The 19,764-nt window shown below is 38.7% G+C and overlaps 1 long non-coding RNA gene across 2 annotated transcripts in view; it reads left to right on the top strand.

Moving 5' to 3' along the window:
- Positions 1 to 2,830: 2,830 nt before the first annotated feature.
- Positions 2,831 to 19,764, top strand: part of LOC121632772 — a 74,136-nt gene continuing 57,202 nt past the window's right edge. The window contains exons 1-2 of one of the 2 annotated variants that reach the window (XR_006008965.1): positions 2,831 to 2,913; positions 4,320 to 4,488. This is a non-coding gene — a long non-coding RNA (uncharacterized LOC121632772). The remainder of the gene's footprint in view (positions 2,914 to 4,319; positions 4,489 to 19,764) is intronic. The other variant, XR_006008967.1, reaches the window with a different exon arrangement.

Below are 19,764 nucleotides of genomic sequence, written 5' to 3'. Positions count from 1 at the left end.
TACAGACCAACTATTGATTTAGACCTCTTCTGGAGAGTATTGACATACAAGGTGAGCTCAGATGAACCGTTGAGCGTCACCTCAGTGAGGTGTGAATAATAAAGACTTTCTTCAATAACACAGTTTGGTAGGAGCAGGTTAATGAACTGAAATGCAAGATATCACTACACAGGTCACCTATCTCCCAACAGCTCCATTTCTGCTTAATTAGACTCATAATTGAGTTTTACTCAGTTGGGTCTTTCTTTGTTTTTATGCTGGCTTATGCAGGAGCTTTCTTCTTTAAACATGCAACACCTGATAAACCCATGATCTATTGCTTCCTGTCTCTATAGGTCAGAACCTATCCTTCAATGTTGTTTTGTCTCAGATTGACTCATTTAAACCCTTTGCTCATGTTTTCTTTGCATGAACTAATAATGCATTTGGTGTTATCTTCCAGTGCTGTAGTAAAAGGGTTAATTGATCTCAGATCGGGGGTTAATTGGCTCCCCAGGCCTTATACTGAGGGACCTGACCTCTGAGTGTGCAGGGTCAGAGCTGCAGGTCCACAAAAGTGGATGAGAGCCTGTCTATCCAGTGTGACTAAGCAATAAAAGAGAATGGGCACAAGAAGGTCTTCCAGCTTGCTAGCATCCACTGGTCCTGCCTGCGTGCACACACAGAAATTCACTGCTCATTATGATGCAAGAGAAGTTGATGAAAAGTGGAAATGAGCTCGTTGACTTGAAATGTTGCTTTATATCTTTCCCTCATTCGTTTTTATTGGATTATTTCAAAGGCTAAACGTGTCTCTGTATAATTCAAGCCAGCCTATTCGTTTAGCCGGAGTATCAGGGAGCTCTTTGGGAGAGGAAGAAGCAACCTATAAAGGGAAATCCGCTCCCAGTCCCACAGTCTGAAGAAGCAGCAACCGTAATAAAACTCCTTTCAAACCCAAACACGTTCATTTATGCACACTTTCACTTCTGCACATGATTATGGGACTATAACTCAGTCTGTATACTCTCTGGGGAGCAGCCAAACAAGTGACTTCTATTTTTTACTCACTTAAAAAAAAAGCATTGTGGATGCTAAGATACCCATCATTTGACACCCAGTGTCGACTTATCTTAATGTTGTTTCACAGACGAGTCACATCAAAATGACAAATAGGAATGTGTGTTTGTGTATTTCCTTTTTATTCTGCTCTCCTGACAAACCACAACAATTGTGCTCAATCATTGCATTGCTTGACACGTAATCCTATTTCACAGTATAATTCAGTTTGAATGTGGAGCTGCAGGCAACAGACAGCCTGGTGAGATGACACAGACCTGGGATGCAGGGTTGTAGATGAGTGTTGGCTGCTCTCTAGTGTCTAAAGTAATACCTGCACCATCATGGCAGAGGCACAGCTCCAGCAGTGATACCAGTCACTGGATGTCGTAAGTTTAAGAGTCAGTTCACTGACTTGTCAGATAAAGCAATTTTCTTTCTGAGTGGTGATGTTAGGCTTTATGGTGATTTTTGAAACTTCCTCTGCCATTCTATCACAAAAGAAGTTCACAGAAAAAAATGTTTTTAAGAACAAGACAAATATCAATTTCCTAAGCAATATGATGCACCATAATAAAAAGGATCTTTAATAGTCCACTGTGATGCTTATGTCTGTGCACTTTCTTCTAATTGGGGTTCTATCTTATAATAATTTATATTAGTTTTAAATTACAAGTACACAGTTGAGGTAATAGTCCTGTCAGTGGTCACACTGTATTATAAATCTAAAAATGGCTGGGGGACGTTTATTGGCGCATTACCAGGAATAGTAATGTACCAACTGAGGGGAGGAGAGGAGGGGATTTTAAGCCCTAACAAAAGTTACAGTGTGTTAATCTCAATCAGAGTCGCAAACAAGTTGAAATAGAAGATTACTGAGAGGTTTTATAAGTTTATAATTCATCAGTGTGTTTCATGCTCCATCACTTTTATTGAGGAATTATTCTGCTCTATGGCAGCTCATGAGCTGCGCATGAACATGAACCTCATGAACAGGACCCTTGGCCTGTTAGACTGGTATTTCAATTTAAGATAGAACAGCATTTTCTGTCTTATTTTTTTTCCCATGATGCACTATTGTCTTCATTAAACCTTGTTATTTTGAACTTAATCTTAACTAATCTCAGATAGTAGATGATGAAAATGATGTCACCTCCTGGTTTTGATTTGCTATAGCATAGTGAACACCTTATCAAAGTTCGATCCATATGACTTTTATAATTTAATTTATTTTAATTATTTTTCTTTTATCACTGATAACATAACAGTGTTGCTTCAAGTCAGATATTAATGGCTTTATTCAAGTCATTAGACACCTATGTGTCAATTTAGAAAGATTACAAGATAACAGTTACAATAATCGTAAATATGTATTTATTACAGTTTTAATAATGCTATGATGCCTTTTAAATTTGTATACTAAAGTCGTGGACTGCATGCTGTTATGGAGGGTATTATATACATAAACAAATTTAGTTTTGAAGTCTCCTGGAAAAAACCTTCGACTACCTGCACCAACGCTGGCCGCACCAATTACTTTCACACTACTTTGTTTTTCCAAACACAATTTGATTTGATGTATCAATCTTCAGTAAGATCGTTTACAAATGGCTGGCTCAGTTTATTCATCTAATAAGAAAAGCAGGCACGTTCATTTAAGTCGAGCTCTGATTGGTTAATGTAGCCCGACACAGCGGCTCCTATTGGCCAAAAAAAAAAAAAAATAAATAAAAAAAAGACTGAAACGATCCCTAAACATGCAGACAATTAACCTCACCTGCGGAGTAATTAACAATGGTACAATAGCATAGGCCAGTATTTGTCGATATATATTTATTTTTTCTAAACTACATTGGTTATTCTGAGACTTCAGAGGTGAGTTCCCTCAGTTCTGTCATGTTAGTTTGTTGCTGGTGGTGTGAAGTTGTGTAGAAACCAGTAAACAGCCAGTATGCTAGAGCAGTTTTAGGTGGTTAATGCTAAATTATTAACGGTTAGTCGCATTCAAATCTTTGTATGTTGATAGTACCCTTTCTTGTAAGTGACATGTATTTAGGATTAATACCTAACTGTAATGTTTCTCCCTTAAATTAAGTTGACCATGCTAATTCAGATAGATGTACTTGCAGGAACGCGAATGCAAATCTTTCAGTTAGCAGCCACTGTGAGGCGCTGTAACCAAAGGTAACTCTTACAGGCGTTGCACAGTTCAGACTTTATGGAGGCTCCACCTGGATGGCTATCAATAACCATCTACTCGTTTCCTGACAACAAATACATGGTACATGTCGCTGTTTGTTCACTGCGACATTTTACTTTGTCAGACACAAATTACTTGGGTAAAAAATTATGGCCTTGTTTGGCAGTTGTTTCTGGTTTAGGATAAAAAAAGATGCTGTCAAGCTACAAATCTGGCTGATATTTGAGAGTCTATCTTGATTCAGTCTGATTAATTTGGATTTATATGTTGAAAGAATAGAATAATACAGTAACAGGAGTTAAAAGACTTACTAAGTAATGGCAGATAAACTGTTTTTTTCTCCTTTATAACAAGACAAAAAAGAGATCTTATTTTCAACTTTTGTCCACCACTTCCTTCTCAGCGTTGATCGTTTAATCTTAAGGGATCTAAATATATGAGGCACTTCAAGCTAACAATAGACTGATTGATCCCCACGAGCTGCTCCGTGACAGTGCAGCCAGTCACCGCGTCCCCTGCTAATCGATGTCTTTCTAGAGAAGAGAGCAGGCTGGAGGGGAGTAGCAGTGCTGACAGATGCTGGCATTAGGAAAAGTATGAGAGCCACAGATGAAGGGACGTTTAAATGTGGGTTGAAGGATGAAAAGGGGTCTGGATAGATGGAGGAGAATCAAATCTCCAGCTCTGGGGAGGTCTTCACATCCAGGATCCTGTAATCCTGCACAGATCCCTCATCTTTATCTTTCATTTCCTCCATTTTCCCAAAGAAAATCCAGGGCTCTTTCATTTATAGGGCACTCAGCAAAATTTCTGTCTTTTCTCGTCAGAAACCTAATCATTTAGTTTTACATATGCTACTAACTAATATCATCTAAAACATAGTTATAAGATGAACTTTCTCCTTTCAGCTTTATCTTAAGAGCTTATGTAAACTTTTCATGTACCACAGAGGGTTAATTAAGCTGCTGAAGGGAAGTGGGACACATTTGGGACTTGTCAGTTTTATTTATATATATATATATATATATATATATATATATATATATATATTAATTTTTTTTTTCCCCTCTTTTGTGAACAGTGGATTACTTCCAGACCATGATGAGGAAACTCTGATACAGAGACCTGTTCCCTCCAAATGCTCCTCCAATCATTTCAGCCACTCTCAGGGTGTAGCTGTGCAGAAGGATCTTTGGTGCGGGAGTGATTCCAGCAGTTTGATTCAGAGTGAAATGCCTGACAGCTGATGGGTAGGTTGTTTTTAAACTTTGATGAAGCCCGGTGAACAATTTTTTTTCCTTTTCAGTTAATCTTTTATCAAGTGTCACGAACCATCTTCCCCTGTAGAGCTCTCCAGTTTATTCAGAAACAACTCTTTAGATGATAAACTGATGTGTAGTAGCTGTTAACATAAATAAGCCCTTTGTAAGTATGTCACTGTTAGTATTTCACTAGAGACACAGATAAGCCACCAGTTTTGTACTAGAACAACACTTTGCCAGAGTCTTTTAACTTAAAATACTGATTCCTAAAATAAATAGCAAGGTTAATTGGAAAGAACTCTTTTTTTGAAGTGATGAAGACATCTTCACATAAAAATGACATGTAAAATCAGCCACCAGGCAGTCAAATTGTGTAGAGCTTCTTAAAGATAATAGTCTGTTCTAACTGGTTTGAAGATAGAAATAATAATGAAACATAATATTAGGTTTTCTTTCTCTTAAGGGAGAGACTGACAGGCAAGAAAGTGGTAAAAGAAATGTGTTTCCATGTGGGCTGTGAAAATTCCTTAAACCTTTTTAGGTTCATAAAACTCTTATAAAACTCATGGAAAAATGTCAGAAATGTTTTGTGACCAAAACTGAACCCAGACTGTTTAATCCAGTTTTTGCCAAGCATGCCAAAGACTGCAGTGGCAACTATTTTAATAAGTTGTAATGAAAAATCGAAGTGGCAGTGACATAGTTTAAATTAAAGCAGACATTAAAGTTATGCCCACATTAGATGAAACGTGATTTTTTTTTTTTTTGAGTTTGAATAGTTTTCGTAGTTTTTATAGTTTCAGAGAAGATGAACTGTGATCAGTTCACATGCTTTTGATCAGTCATGTCGTGTGCTGACCCGTCTGCAGCCTTTGTTTAGGTACTGACGTGTCCGAAAGTGACATTGACCAAAGAACTATGTTGCTGTTTGTTTGGGTTATAACAACACTGAGGGTGAGAGCAAATGAATTTCAACACCTTTAAATTTCAGCTGTCTTTGGTTTTTAACCTCCCTCTAATACTCAAAATAAACAGCTTGGGGAGTCTTGGGGCTAGCCTAAGATTTCCCACTGAGAGGCTTGATGTCCATTCAAAGCTCTAGTCTTTATCACATGACACAGTTTAAACCAATCTGACATTTTTTTGTAACCTTTGACCTCAAACAAACCACTTGGTCCACTCAAAAACATTTCCTGGACTGATACAGCGGGGTGCCTCAGGGGCTCAGCTTGAATACATTTGCACTTTTGTCAGAAGTCTTTCCTTCGTAGATCTATTAACACTGAGGTTTACTTAATCAGCATGAGTGATGGATATCAGAATAAGTTAAGAAACAGTGAAAAGTAGAAGCTGTGTCACGAGGTCATGCGCCACTGTTCCCTAATGAAGGTGCATTTTTGGTGATTTGGGTTGTTTAACATATCCATCACCTGAAAAATGTAGGATTAAAGGAGAATGTTTCCCCCTATTTAGAGTTATGGCTCATTACCTTGTGAATCTGGTCTAGATTACACGCTAATTTGCTGTGATCAGAAGAATTACAAAGATTAATTTTGATCTAGCATAATTTTTTGTGGAGATAATTGTCACCTAAGATAAGAATGTATTTCAACTAATTGCTATCTGAATTTGGAAGGTACTCCCAGGTCTGCTTGTCTTTGACAAATATATAACCTTTGTGCAAATTTATCATTAAAGTCATATCATAGTGGAAATCATTCACCTCACCTTTTAAAGAATCGTCAGTCACCAGTCCTTATGCATGCATAATTCTAACCCAGAGAACAAGTGAGTCTTTGTCGAATCCTCTCTTTGTCCTCCACACTGATAATGGAGAGGCTTGCAATATGTCTCAACATATATATATATATATATATATATATATATATATATATATATATATATATATATATATATATTCTAAAATCTTCTTTTTAAGCATAGCAGCCACAGCAGGTTGTTCCATATGGCCTGTATAGCTACATTGGAGGGTGTATTGTGGTCCTGATGTGGTGTTCTCAAGTTACAGTTTTAACGTTGCATTAAAGAGGATCCACTGTCAGCTGAGTAGCTTTGAGAATCAGAGACACACAGAAAAGGCTATGAGGAGGCTGCAGGGGTGTCCGACTTCAACGCCTATCAGTTGGACCTGTGTCACAGGCTACTATGAGGTGGGCCAGTCGGTCAGAGTGCCACAAGGTGACAACAGCAGGATGCCCTTGGGGATATGAATGACAGGGACTCTTTGAAGTGTGCGGTTGCAGCTCTGTGGCTGTGTGACCCTCCCAGAGCCCCACCCTACTTCTTCACTTCACATATGGACATCTATGAAAACTACCCCGGGAGCACTGTGGCTCTCAGGCTGTGGTGGTGTAACCTGAGAGTAGCTGTAGCAGCCTGTCAGACCACTGATGGAGTCTTCCCATTGGTCCAAACAGGAAGCAAGTGTAACCCTCGAAGCCTCAGGGTCAAATATGTGTCTCGGAACAGTGACAATTGGATTAGTGTCTTATGTAGGCCAGACGGCCTTGGGATCACATGAACACAAACACATCCACGCAGGTAAAACCAGCCTGGGAGCCCTTAAACTTGCACTTCTGCATACACAAGCAGAACCGTCTTGTTCTTATGGCATTGCTTGTTGGCAGTTGGGCTCATTGCAGGTTTCCTTGTTATGTTCAGGCTGCAGCAAGAGAGATGAAGTCAGCATCTTTACTTCTGTTTTATGATGGCAAATCGATAATTTAAAGTGTACTTATCTGTTTTTAGTGGGTGAAACATCCAGTCCGCCTGTCTGCCCTCTCTATATTTAGCCAGCCCCCACCCTCCCCGGTTTATGATTAGAGCAGTCTAATAGCAAATGTACACCTCTTCTTCAGGGGAGACACATGAAATCAGTGTTTTATAGCCTTGCTCACTGCTGCCCTTTATCTCCCTCTGTGTTCCTTTTGTTCTTTATCTTCCTCTCTTGCTCTCTTCCCTCTCTTGCGTAGATGACACACTGACACCACTTTTGCAGACTTGAGAAAAGATGATTAGACTGATTTAATGCTGCTAAAGCCAGTTTGGTTGTCTGGTCAAGCATTTTGTGGCACATAAGTGCATATGCTTGCATATCTTTTGTGTACAATAATGTGTACTGCATGTGTGTCTATGATTATATAAGTGCATGGAAGCATGTGGCTGGCTCAGAGGAGCAGTGGTGCATACATTGCCATCAGCCAGAGTCAGGAGCCAGCTCTGCTTTAATGGTTGCCATAATTAAAAAAGCTTTTAAAGAAGGGTGCGCCACCAAAGGGGCCAAGGTGGGGGTGGTGCTGAGTTGGTTGGAACAGAGTGATCGCTGTGATGGGTTATATATATTGCAGAAATGGCAGAAAATGTCACGTCCTCTGACTGTATGCATAATTTGGAAACTGGACTGTGATGAGCATGTCCCTGCTGAATTACTTTTTTTCTGAAAATGTTTTTAAAAATATTAACCTTTTTTAGGTTGACTACGTTCGGTGATAGAATATTCTCTTTTACAGATTATTTAGGATAGTAAAGACATGAGCACCTGATATGTTAATATACTGGCAAATTGTGAGCAGATTTTTGTTTCTTTTCATGTCAGTCTGTCTTTTTTTGTGCACATCTGATGAATTTGATTCCAGTCATTAGCTTTTTGTTTTTTTTTTCCCCCCTAACATGTACTAATGTGTTGGGTCAAGCTTTTTCATCATTTTGGGTTGGGCAGCTACACAAAAATATAAAGTTCTGTAAAGTGTCCATACACTGATCTCCAGACTAGGTTTTTTGCATTGATTGCACTCAACTTTATTTTAGGTTAACCTCTGCAACATTTTACCAAACCATTACTAGGTGTGTATATGACAGCAAAAATGAGTGAGTGTGCATTATGTGTCTACCTTTATTTGAATCGTAGCAAAAACAAACTTGAGAAAGATAAAAAAAAATAAACAAAAAAGTAATCTGTAACCTTAAATTGTTTTTTTTTTTTTTTTTTTTAATGTTGATCTAAATGTCGTGCTCTGACATCAAAAGCATTGTTAGGACTGGTTTAGGACTGCATACTTTGTTACTGCTGTACCTATACCATAGAAACAGGGCTAACCAGTATTACTAGAATACCCATATTCTGACCTATTTTTTTCCAGTAGGCTCTGGTTTAAAGTCAGATGTTACCCCTGATACTAGACCGGTGTAGTAATTGTTCATCTATAAGGAATAAGGGAACTGGATGGTTTTGCAATGTACATGTCAGGTGCAGCTTACAGAGCCTGGTCTGACAGATTTGTTACAGCTGGCACAGCATTTTACACCAACAATAGAAAAAAAATGAAACTTCTATTCATCTTCAGGTACTTGTGTCTAGCATATGTCTTTGTTTTATCAGGTAATAGTTTGCATTCTCAGAGAATAGGGTATGAACACAAACATCAGCCTAGAGCAACAAGTTGTGGCTTATGAGCTGCATGTGGCTCTTTAGCCCTTCTGCACTGGCTCTAAGGGAAAATATTGTAAATTTGCCATGACAGATTAATTTATGTTCATTCTCAACTATGCTGGCTTACACATGTTTGATTTGTAGCAACAAATTGGCGAACAACAGAAATGTGTGAAAGAAAATCTGAGAAGTACATACATGGTTTTAAAAAAGGGCAATGTAGATATAATGGTGTGCTTTTAAAAAAAAAAAAAGAAAGAAATTAAAAACCTATACATCATTTGTAGATTTCAAAAAGAAAAACCATGGCTGAAAAAAATTAATACATTTACTTGAAGGGGACTTGGTTATTTTCCTTCTTTAAACCTACAAAGTGCACCATGTGCATTTTGAATTGTAGTGGAGTGTAGGTATAAAGTGTAGAACAAAAAGGCTGCAATTGCCATAACAGCAGAAAACACCTGCAAAGGTCTGTTTCACTTTAATGTAAATTTATCCGGCATGAAGCGCTTGGGGAGTTGGAAAATGTATGCAGATGTAAAGAAGAAACATAAAAGTGCTCCAAGCTGTTAACAGCAAAGATTATGACCCCAACAAATGTATTACTTAATCATGTTAAAGATGTTACCTGGTGGTTATGATGGCATCCATCGGCCACTTGTGCATAATTAAGTCAACCTTTTTAAACTGATTTAGAAAACATTACATTCATTGTCCAAATTGTCATACTACTGTATACTTATGTCATGTAATCATACTAAACTATCCCTGATGCCAGGAGCTGGTGTTTACATGTCTAGAAAACATTTAGGTTGCTGGCAAAAGCTTTGTAACACCGTGACCGTGTATGGAAACAATTACCCACTCAAACATACCCCCAGTGGTAACAGTGGTAGTCTGTGTTCTAAACATTGGAAAGCATAAATATTCATAAGTCAGGAGAAAGGTTGGATTAAATGCTGGTATGAATGAGGTTTAGGGGTTTCTGTTTGCTAGTTTTAATGGAGGAAATGCTTGTAGCATTCTGTAACTGCTGGTCAGAATACAGCTAGAAGTTCGTATTGTATTACACATCAGCTAATACATTGAATTGACCTGATTTGGACCGTTTTTTATCAAAAACAGATTTGTGAATGCAATAGTGCTTCCGTTGTGTTGTGGCTACATCCAGTACTGGCGATTGTGTAACAGAGTAGTAGTAGTGTAGCTGTGGGGTTCGTGAAGTCTTGGATGTGTGGCTGTGATTAGCTGTTTCTCAACTCGCAAAGTTGTGAAAACATTTGAAAACACTTTTCATTTCCTTGGCTTAAAATGAAGAGCATCCTGCTTCTCACCCTCTCGCAGTCTCCCCCCCATGAAGGTAAATGATCCTTCTCTGACAGCGAAGTCCAGCTGAGCGCCTGCGTTGTCGTGGCCTCTGGGGTCGAATAGAAGAGGTCAGAGAGTTAAACGGCTATGAGCCTGGCGCACACAACTACCGTGCCCCACAGTTCATCTACACTGAACCTATTGAATATCACCAAAAGGGAGAAAAACATCCCTCTGTTTACTGCTGCACCCAGAGGTAAGAGCAGGGGTGTGGGGGAGAAGGTGCTTTGGGGTTCAGTCACAGGTCAGAGTAAGAGAAAAGTTGAGGTTTGAGGTTTGTGTGCTTGGCTTCTTTATCTACTCTGATTATTTATACTTAAGTTTTTTTTTTTTACATTCAGTTACAGCTGTCAGACCTGTAAATGTACAGAGAACATGCATGTTATGGCAGCTTTTGCAATACTACTGTTTTGTTTTAATGTGTGTTTGCTTGAGTTTTTTAATGAAAATGTTGCATCACAACTGCATTGCTGCTGCCGTGGTGAATCATTGATTACTGCTAGTTAGTGTGTCATGTTCAATTTGTGGCGTCTTAATGACTGCAGTTTGTTTGACTTTAGAATTACTGGAAGTTTAATCTTATTTATTGCGCTGCTATTAAACATGGTTTGTTTGTTTTCTGTGCCCTGTTATCTGCTGCTAAAATGTCCCTGCAGAGATCATTAAATATTAATTACTACTGATGTTGCACAGTGTTTGGCATGAAGTAGATGGGGCGTATTGGTGACTTGGACCTCCATGTCTTTTTCCATAAATGGTAAGTAGGTGGTTGGATGGGCGAAGGTGTGAAAGTGGGGGCAGACTGAGTCTCCTGTCATCAGAACCAGGTGGAGGCAGTGGGGGTTTCTGTGCAAGTTCTCATGTTCAGGAAAAGCACAGACAGGGCTGCAGGATCTGAGCAATTACATTATTTGGGTTACTGGGGAGCCATTTATTTGCCCGGTTTGACATGTTTCTGTCGACCTGGGGAGCTGTGCTGTATGGAAAAGCGATAGTGCTGAAGTGTATTTATTTATTCTGCAGGCATAGCAGCCAAACACAACAAGGCTGGGAAGAAGGAGACAATTTTACTAGTTTTCCAAAGGGTCGCACCTTTAAATTTGGCTCCAGCATGCTCTGCATAGAGTCCTGTGGAGTTGTAGGTAGTAGAGAGGACATGTCCTCCATCTGTCTGTGAAACTTCCCAAACCACAACATGATTTCTGGCAGTCAACCAGTGATGTGATGAGCGAAGCTTCAGTGCCCAATCAGAACCATCTGCCCTAAAAAAATTTTAAAAAGTTGAACCTTTAGAGAGCACAGCGCAAGTCATCTGCATTATATTGCGTGTCCATTGATGTAAAACTGAATTCCTGGATAGCTTAAGCTGCTTTTGAGAAAATGTCCATCCAAAAATCTGCCCGTGCAGAATCAAAAATCACACAGTTGGTCTATTTAATCACATTATCAGGCCTTCTTCACTCCTGTCTGGGTTTATGTGTAAACTCTCATACATACCTCCAAACGACAACACAAATTGTGTGGGTCTAATCTAAAAGGAACTGGATATAAAAGAATCTGAAGAACTGTCCTGACATTATCATTTTCATCAAGGTCACATGCACACTCTCCGTGAGTGCTAATGTTGACCATGTGTATGTCTGGCAGCTATTTTAAACTCCTAAACCTTTGCCCTTGAATTGTACTTGGGTAAACACCACTAATCCAGCACTCATGCGACTACAGAGGACACAGAATCAATGCAGCTAAGTGCAGGTATTATACTCCAATGTTATGAGCTGTTTATATTCATGATTTGTACTATCAATGATATTATCTGTGGTCAGTGGAATGGGTTGTATTCCTCTCATGGTTGGAATGGCAGGCTGCTCTGCATCTCATGGCATGTCAGGCATGGAAGTGGCCCGAAGGATAAAGTTAAGCATGACGACTGCATCCAGATCCTGCAAAGATGCTCTGGTGATGGCTCCACAATACCACATTACAGGTGGCTTACCTGCAGAGCAGCATGACAGAATATGAAATGTTTCACTTTTGTCGTCATGCCATTCCAGGGTTATTGATTCTTCAGATCATAAGCAGTTCTGATGGAGGAGAACCTGACTTTGAAGGACAGCGGAGCCTTTTCACATTGCAAATATTATAGTGTGAGCACGCTGTGCACGTACTGATTAAACCATATCTATGTGGTGACTGATGAAAAAGTTGTACGTGCATAGCTGTTTGATGGGAGCTGAAGTTGTTATCGAGGCACTTCGTCACCCTGAGACTCATTAGGTGCTTATGATGCTGATGGTGACTCACAACCATGATTGATTAATCCCCATAACAAAAATCAACTGCAGTGTGGCTATGTTTGAAGAATATGAAGAGGTTTTAGAGTCATTTGATTGCATTCACGGCACGGGGGCGGTTTATTGCTGCAGGATGGCCTTATCAACATAATTCAGCTTTGACAGGATATGCTCCACATAGACCCCAGTTTACTACTTTATGTCATGACTTTCAGTCCTCCATCGCAATTATTTTATTCTCTGTTCACGTCTGTCTGCAGTGCATTTTAATCCAAAGTAGAAGTTTTAATAATGAAAGCTACTTTTTAAAACCACTATTATTTGGTGATACGCAGTGCTGTTAAGTAAATAACCTGCTAGGGAGCTGAAATTGAATTAAGGACAATTCTAAAAGTAATGCAGGAGTATAATAATTAATAGGTTCCACTTGATTTGATAGGCACTGTTATAATAATCTATTTGCTACAGTTGCATTAAGTTTGATGTTGGCTGTTATTTCTAATGCTGATGGACCTTTTGTAGTAGATAAAAATGACATTTATCTGCACATGGTAACTGGTCTGAAAATGGTCTGAAACTTTTTGAAATGTAATATGCTCATGGTACGACTGCTATAAATTCAATTCAACCTAACCTGCAACTTGGAGTTTCTAATACAGGGATGTCTAACTCTAGTCATCAATCTGCTTTCGTGCAGATTTTAGATGTTTCCCTGCTCCAACACACCTGATTCAGTGACTCTTGGCCATCGCTGGTCTCATGACATCAGCCGTTTGTGCCAGAACAAACCCAATCAATGGAAACACCCATACTAAAACCCATGGGACTCAAAGGATCAGCTTTCAAACACCAGAAGGATACCACAGAGCCTTTTGATGCTCTAACAGTTTAGACTTCTTTTGGTGGCATTTACTTGACTCCACTTAATATTACACAAGTGGTTTTATTATAAAGGCTGATGAATAGATATGTATTTTTCAGATGTTTTGCGACTCAGAAATGGCACTGCAAAATCCCTTTTGCGCGTATCAACTTATGAGAAATTATTTTAGTGCGTGCCGTTATCGCCTCTTTGCTCCAACACAGTAAACTGTTACATCCATCTGAGATAATTTCTGTTTATTTGAACAAACTTCAGTCTATTTAATCAAATGACTTTTTAAGAGCATGCAAGAACCAAATACAACTTTGTGATTATTTATGTAAATATCAAATATGAGTTAAATGCTGGAATTTGCTAAATATGATATTAGAAATGTCAACAGGAGCTAATTAGAGTGAATATGATCCATAGCAAAAACAGATCTGAGCTGCTAAAAGAGTAGCATTTACTTTATTGGCACAAAGAGTCAACATTGGTGTTTTATTTCTCCTTCAGGTAGGTAGGTAGAGGTGAGCATTTTCATCAAGGTGATTCATCAATAGCAAGCTTTCCTACACTTTCTTATCTAGTGTCATTTGGGTCGAGGCCTCTGGCCTGCTCTGGCAGCCTTGGTGTTCTGCCCCATGATGGATTGTGCAGAGCTGCAGTGGCTGTGATCCACAGAGACACGAGTTTTCTGAAAGAAACCTCCTGCTCCTCCGCCGCCACAAATCTGCAGGACTTGCACTGTTAGCTGTGTTTACTGATATGTTTTGAAGCAAAAGGTAATCTCTCACTTTTACACATGTGAAGGGGAATAGAGCTTGAAATGTTTCGATGTCACATCTGTGATATGTTGAAAAGTTTTGAAAACTTTATGAAAGCAAATAAGGTTGGTAGAGTGCAATTACTGGGCTACAAATGAGAGACTGTTCAGCAGCGTTTGTCTGTATGATCTGTTGTGATCGTTTATTTTCACATCCATTCCTGTATGCTCACCTATTTGTTTTTCCATCGGTTCAAACAGCTTAACATGGCCTTGACTCCTCCACATTGAGCCATGAAGGCAGTATGCAGAGAGAACAAGTTGAGCACGGGTGGCCTCAAGTAGGAGTTAGCAGTTAGATTAACAATTTGAGGAGATTTGTTTACGAATGTCAGGAATAGAGTTTCTCTCTTGGCTTTGTGAAGGCACAGAGGCCCTAATTTGTCTGTTTAATGCTGCTAATCCTGCTCCTGGAGATTGTCCGCGGCCTGTCGGCCGTAATGCCTTCCAGGCAGCTGTCAGCAGTGGGAGAAAATTATTTTTATTAATCTGTATTTAAGGGCTCATAAGGTCCTATTGTAGAGGGCTATCAGAGTGAATGATGATCAGGATGAGACAATACGTTTAGGATGTGCATCAGAGCACCTAATTGTCCTCTACATCTTCCACACATACACACAAAAATACAAACTTCATGCTCAAAATACCATCACCTGAACTAATACACACGAAATTCACATGAAAGCACACATGCTTATGCACAATTTTCCACAGCTAAGTGTGGAAAAATTTTCTGTCAGCATTAAATTGCAGATGATAAAAAAAAAAAACAAATGAAAAAGGATATTAGACTATTTTCATTTCATGCCTTTGTTTAGGTGAAAGCAGCCAGTTTCCATTACAGGCTTCTGTTTCTGTTTTAACTGAGCTAAAGGCGATCATCCAAGACTCAACAGAATGAAGGAGAAATGAAACCCTCGGCTGGCAGCTCCATTTATTGTGTAACAATTTGTTGAAGATCATCAAAGCACAGTTGCTTCTCCATATAATAAGCTTGCTTGGGTCTAAAAAAAAAAAAAAAAACACAAGGCTGTACAAAAAGTATAATTGTGCTTGGAGTGGTTGCATTCTTTGAGTGGAGCTCAGTTTGCTGTAGGTCCAAGTTTTGTGCACTATGATAGATTTTTATGACTTTTGTATTCAGAGTTGTTTAATTTCCTGGTATTTTCCCTGATTGAAACAGAATGCCGTTGGGGCTCTGGATGGATTAGTAGTGTTTTGACTTGGGCAACTGTGTGATGGACGTCCTTACTAAAGAGAATTGCTGCTAAGCATTTTGAGCACTGATTACAGCTGATAGTCTGAATTTAAACTACTGTATCATTCTCTCTTTCATCAAGCAGCAGTGTAGTGTTTCTACATAAGTAATTCACTGTTTGCTTTGCTACACACCTTCTACATTTGTTAAGGTAAATGATCAAAAGATGTTCCTGATTTGCTCAGCCCTCCTCCCACCTGTCTTCCCTCTCATCAGTGATTTACAGTCAGACACATTCCTACACACTCTGATCTGTCCCAACACATGCATTTCATTTCTCCCATTTTCTTGCCTTCTTTCTTCCTCTGCCACAGTGGAGCATTAAAGCTTGAAGCTTTGTTTTTCCAGGCACATCTCTTCATCAGGGTGTCTGTAATCATGAGCAGGTTTATCTTCTTTGGCTTCTCAGCAGCCCTAAAGCACATTTGTTATTTTAGCATTTATCCTCTTGCTTTGGCAGATTATGTAATGTTTATTCTTTTCTTTTGTTTGTTCTGACATGAATGGCGCAGGATGGGTGTGGGAAAACCTGAGAGAAATATGCATCATACTAATGTCGCTCATCACTTACCAATATTAGCTTTCAATATAGCTCTTTTGTTTAAATCAAAATCAATAAATTACTTAATAAATAAATAAATCAAAGCCAATACATGAGAACTCCTATCTGTAACAATTTTAAAAATATTGCATCACACCACAATGTTTTGGGATTTCTACTCTAAATGTTTCAAATGGACAAAATTTCTTTTATCTTAGTACTGCCCCCCCTTCCATATTTCATTTGTCCACAAATTCTCCTCTTTTTTTTTTCCCCCCTCTCTTCCCCTCTTTGTCCCAACATGTTTCCGTTTTCTTGCTCATCTTCCTTCCTGTCTCCGTGTCCAAGTCGGAAACATCCTGTTCATGGCTCCATATTGACAAAGACACAGCTGGTCTGGGTCTGCATGTGGGCTGGCTGCTCCAGCTTGCTTTATGTCTTTCTTCTAGTTAGTCTGCCGAGCTCTGGACCAGATGGCTGCAGTGTTCACTTGGACTCTGCCATTGTACCCCCAATAATTGGTACTTGGAAGCGAGTGCCTCGTTAATTATGCAGAAGGGACTGTTTTAATGCATAGTGAGCTGGTCTTGCTGAAGTGTAATACTAATCAAGTGAGTGCTCTGCTGCATTATGCATTAGAAAATTTGATTTATTTTAATTGTGGGCTTGTAAGCAGATGGGTTTGCCTGTGAATTTCTGGACAAAATGTTTTTTTTTTTTTTTATCATTGTCCTTCAAAGGCCCTTTAAAAGGACACAAGAGGCACAAAAGAGGCTGAAAATTTGTGTTGAAACTCGATGGTCCAGAAAACATAAAAACAGTATTCTTTAAAAGCAGAAACCTGGGCGTAATGCCTTTACTTTTTTTTTTTTTTTTTTTTTTTACAATCCGTTAATAATCTTTTGATCCATAATGTAGAACTTTATGGTACTGGACTTACCTTCAAGGGTATATTTAGAGAGCCAAACATTAACTTGGTAAAATGCCAGTGCAATCTAAGCTTACCTCAACAAAACAGAAATCCATCATAAACGCAGCTCCAGCAAAAACAAAAGCAGAAATCTATTCAGATTTATTGAATCTTTGAAAGCTGAAATTAGAAAATGCTTGCCTTTATGGAGCAATGCATAAAAGAAAAACCCCATTGTGATATGATGTAAGTGTGGGTGGAAGAAGTGATTTTAAGTTCATAGCCTAAACTCAATTGTGAAAGTCCTCCAAACCTTCATCTGCTTTGGCAGAGCTGCTAAATGATCAGTTGAAATCTGTGGCTCCACCAAGAAGCAACAGGCTCTGAATCTGTGTTTTTCTTTGTGAATGGAAATCAAGCTATTGGTGGGAAACGGTCTGTATGAAAGCTTAACCTCCCCTGCATGAACGATGTAAAAAAAAAAAAAAAGGTGAGGTTAAACATGATAAAGCAACATATAATAATTTCTGCCTTCTGGTTCTGCTTTTATACAGGGTTCTGCATTGTTGCCCAAAGCCATGTTGTCACAACCAGCCGTCCACTCTAACCACATGTGTTTGATTTTTGCAGCTGATTTAGCTGGGTGGTAAATGGTTGTCACTTGGTGGTTTTAGGGGTTATGACCACATTTCAGTTTCAGTCCACTGTTTTTAACTGAAACGTCATGCTAAAGCCCACAGATTAATTCTATTCTGCAACTACTAACTTGCACACTGAACGGAGTTGGGTGGTGGCCTCTTGAGGTATTTCAGCACCATGTGGTAATTAGAAACATACATGTGGGCCACTGTGAGCCAGTGGGGTTAAAAATAAACTTGCATGCATGAACTGCTCAGGTCTGATGCTTTTTAGTGCATCATTGTACCATCTAGTCATCAAATGTCATCACTAAATTCCTGTTTCTCTGCATGTTCAGATATGGACATGATATGGATCTGTAATTTAGTTAATTGTCATACAGTTGATTTAATATTTCATGTTTGTTGCAACTGAAGCAGTACTGGATCTTTCTAAAATGCAGTTGATAGTTAGACTTGGTAAACTGGAAAAACAAGTCCACTATTGCAATTAAAATAAAGGGCATACAGAAATCACTCTTGTGCATCAATTTAATAAAAAAAAATACTGTTTGGATCGGATTAATTTTTGTTGGATCTGGATTTTCATAAGTGTGTCTGTTCACACGAGTGTGAACTAGTAAAGGTGTGTGCCAGCGTTAACCTCATGATTTTCATACAGTAGGAGGTCCAATTAGCACCATGAAGGCTCCAATGTGGGAGGGCCTGTTTAGTGCTCTGAGTTAACTTTAATGACCATGCCAGCTCAATCTCTGGAAAGAGTTTTTCCTAAATGATTCAAGTCTGTCTTTAGACAAAACACTTTTTTACTCACTTTAATCATTCTCTTCATTTATGCTATCTGCTCAGAGACCCCACCCTTCAACATCAATTTGTGTGTTGGCCTTCTTTATAAGCAAAATGGTGGGCTTGTATTTTAAATACAGTAACAAATGGTGGCCTTGTGGTTAGAAAAGTGGACTTGGGGCTGGACCCAGGTTTAGGATGAACCACTGTGGGCTCCTTTCCTCCTCCAGCCCAGCCCACTGCTGCTAGTATAACTGGGATGGAAAGTAGTTTCTCAGTTGGGTTTAATAAAGATGATTATTATTATTATTATTATTATTATTATGTACACACTCATTTATAAAAACAGCACACTTGATTTTTTTTTGGGGGGGGGGGGGGGTGTTGTCATATCCAATCTCACAGTTTTAATGGAGTTAATAGGCTATTGTAATATTTTTAAGGTGTGTTTCTTTTTCAGCCTTCTTGCTGAAATTTGCTGCTGTTCATGGTTATTGTCTCTAGCAGACTGACAGAGCGAATCACCTTTGTCAACGACCCCTCACCCCCCAACAAAATGTCTAAAGGGAAAGTAAACTTTGAAAACAGAGTCTGTTTTTGGATGTGAAGGACAAAGCTATGTGACTTCTGTGTGGAGACAGTGAGGCTGTAATAAAAGAATACAATGTAAGAAGACACTTTGAAATGAAGCACCACAACAGATACAAGCATCTGGACAGGATGGCTCCTAACGGTACAAAAGTTAATCCTTTAGGCGGCAGGATTTTTAAAGTTTTTAAGGCATACTCTAAGCGAGAAAAAGTGTTGAATATGAACCAGAGTTTATGATGGCAATAAAATTACTCATCTAATTTCATATTGTGGCCACAGGTTGGCAGCCATATTAGATTCCATAACTTTCACTATGAACTATGGTGTGTGTGTGTGTGTGTATACACATATATATATATATATATATATATATATATAAATAATCAGAATAAATACATACACAAGTACGTACGTATGAATGTATTTAAAATATACACTTATAGAAAATTGACCTTCAGTGCAGTTTATTTTTTGCATTTTTTTCTCTTGCTTTTACAAGATTTTTCATATAGGGAAATTATTTTTGGCTGTTCTGTAGAACAAGTTTTTTTTTTTTTTTTTTTTTTTACTTTAAATTACTCTGGGGGGAGGGGGGCATAGAGCCATAGGAAAGAAATGCTACAGAATTGAACAGCTGTTTTTTTGTGTGTTTTTTTTTAGGCAATAACTAATAGGCTCTGTTAATTCCAGGTTCAGTATCTGCAATAAGGTCATTTTAATTAGTTTTTAAGAAACATTGA

The sequence above is a fragment of the Melanotaenia boesemani genome, chromosome 2 (assembly GCF_017639745.1).
Source record: "Melanotaenia boesemani isolate fMelBoe1 chromosome 2, fMelBoe1.pri, whole genome shotgun sequence".
In the NCBI taxonomy this organism is placed as follows: domain Eukaryota; kingdom Metazoa; phylum Chordata; class Actinopteri; order Atheriniformes; family Melanotaeniidae; genus Melanotaenia; species Melanotaenia boesemani.
This window is presented reverse-complemented; position numbering and strand designations above follow the sequence as displayed.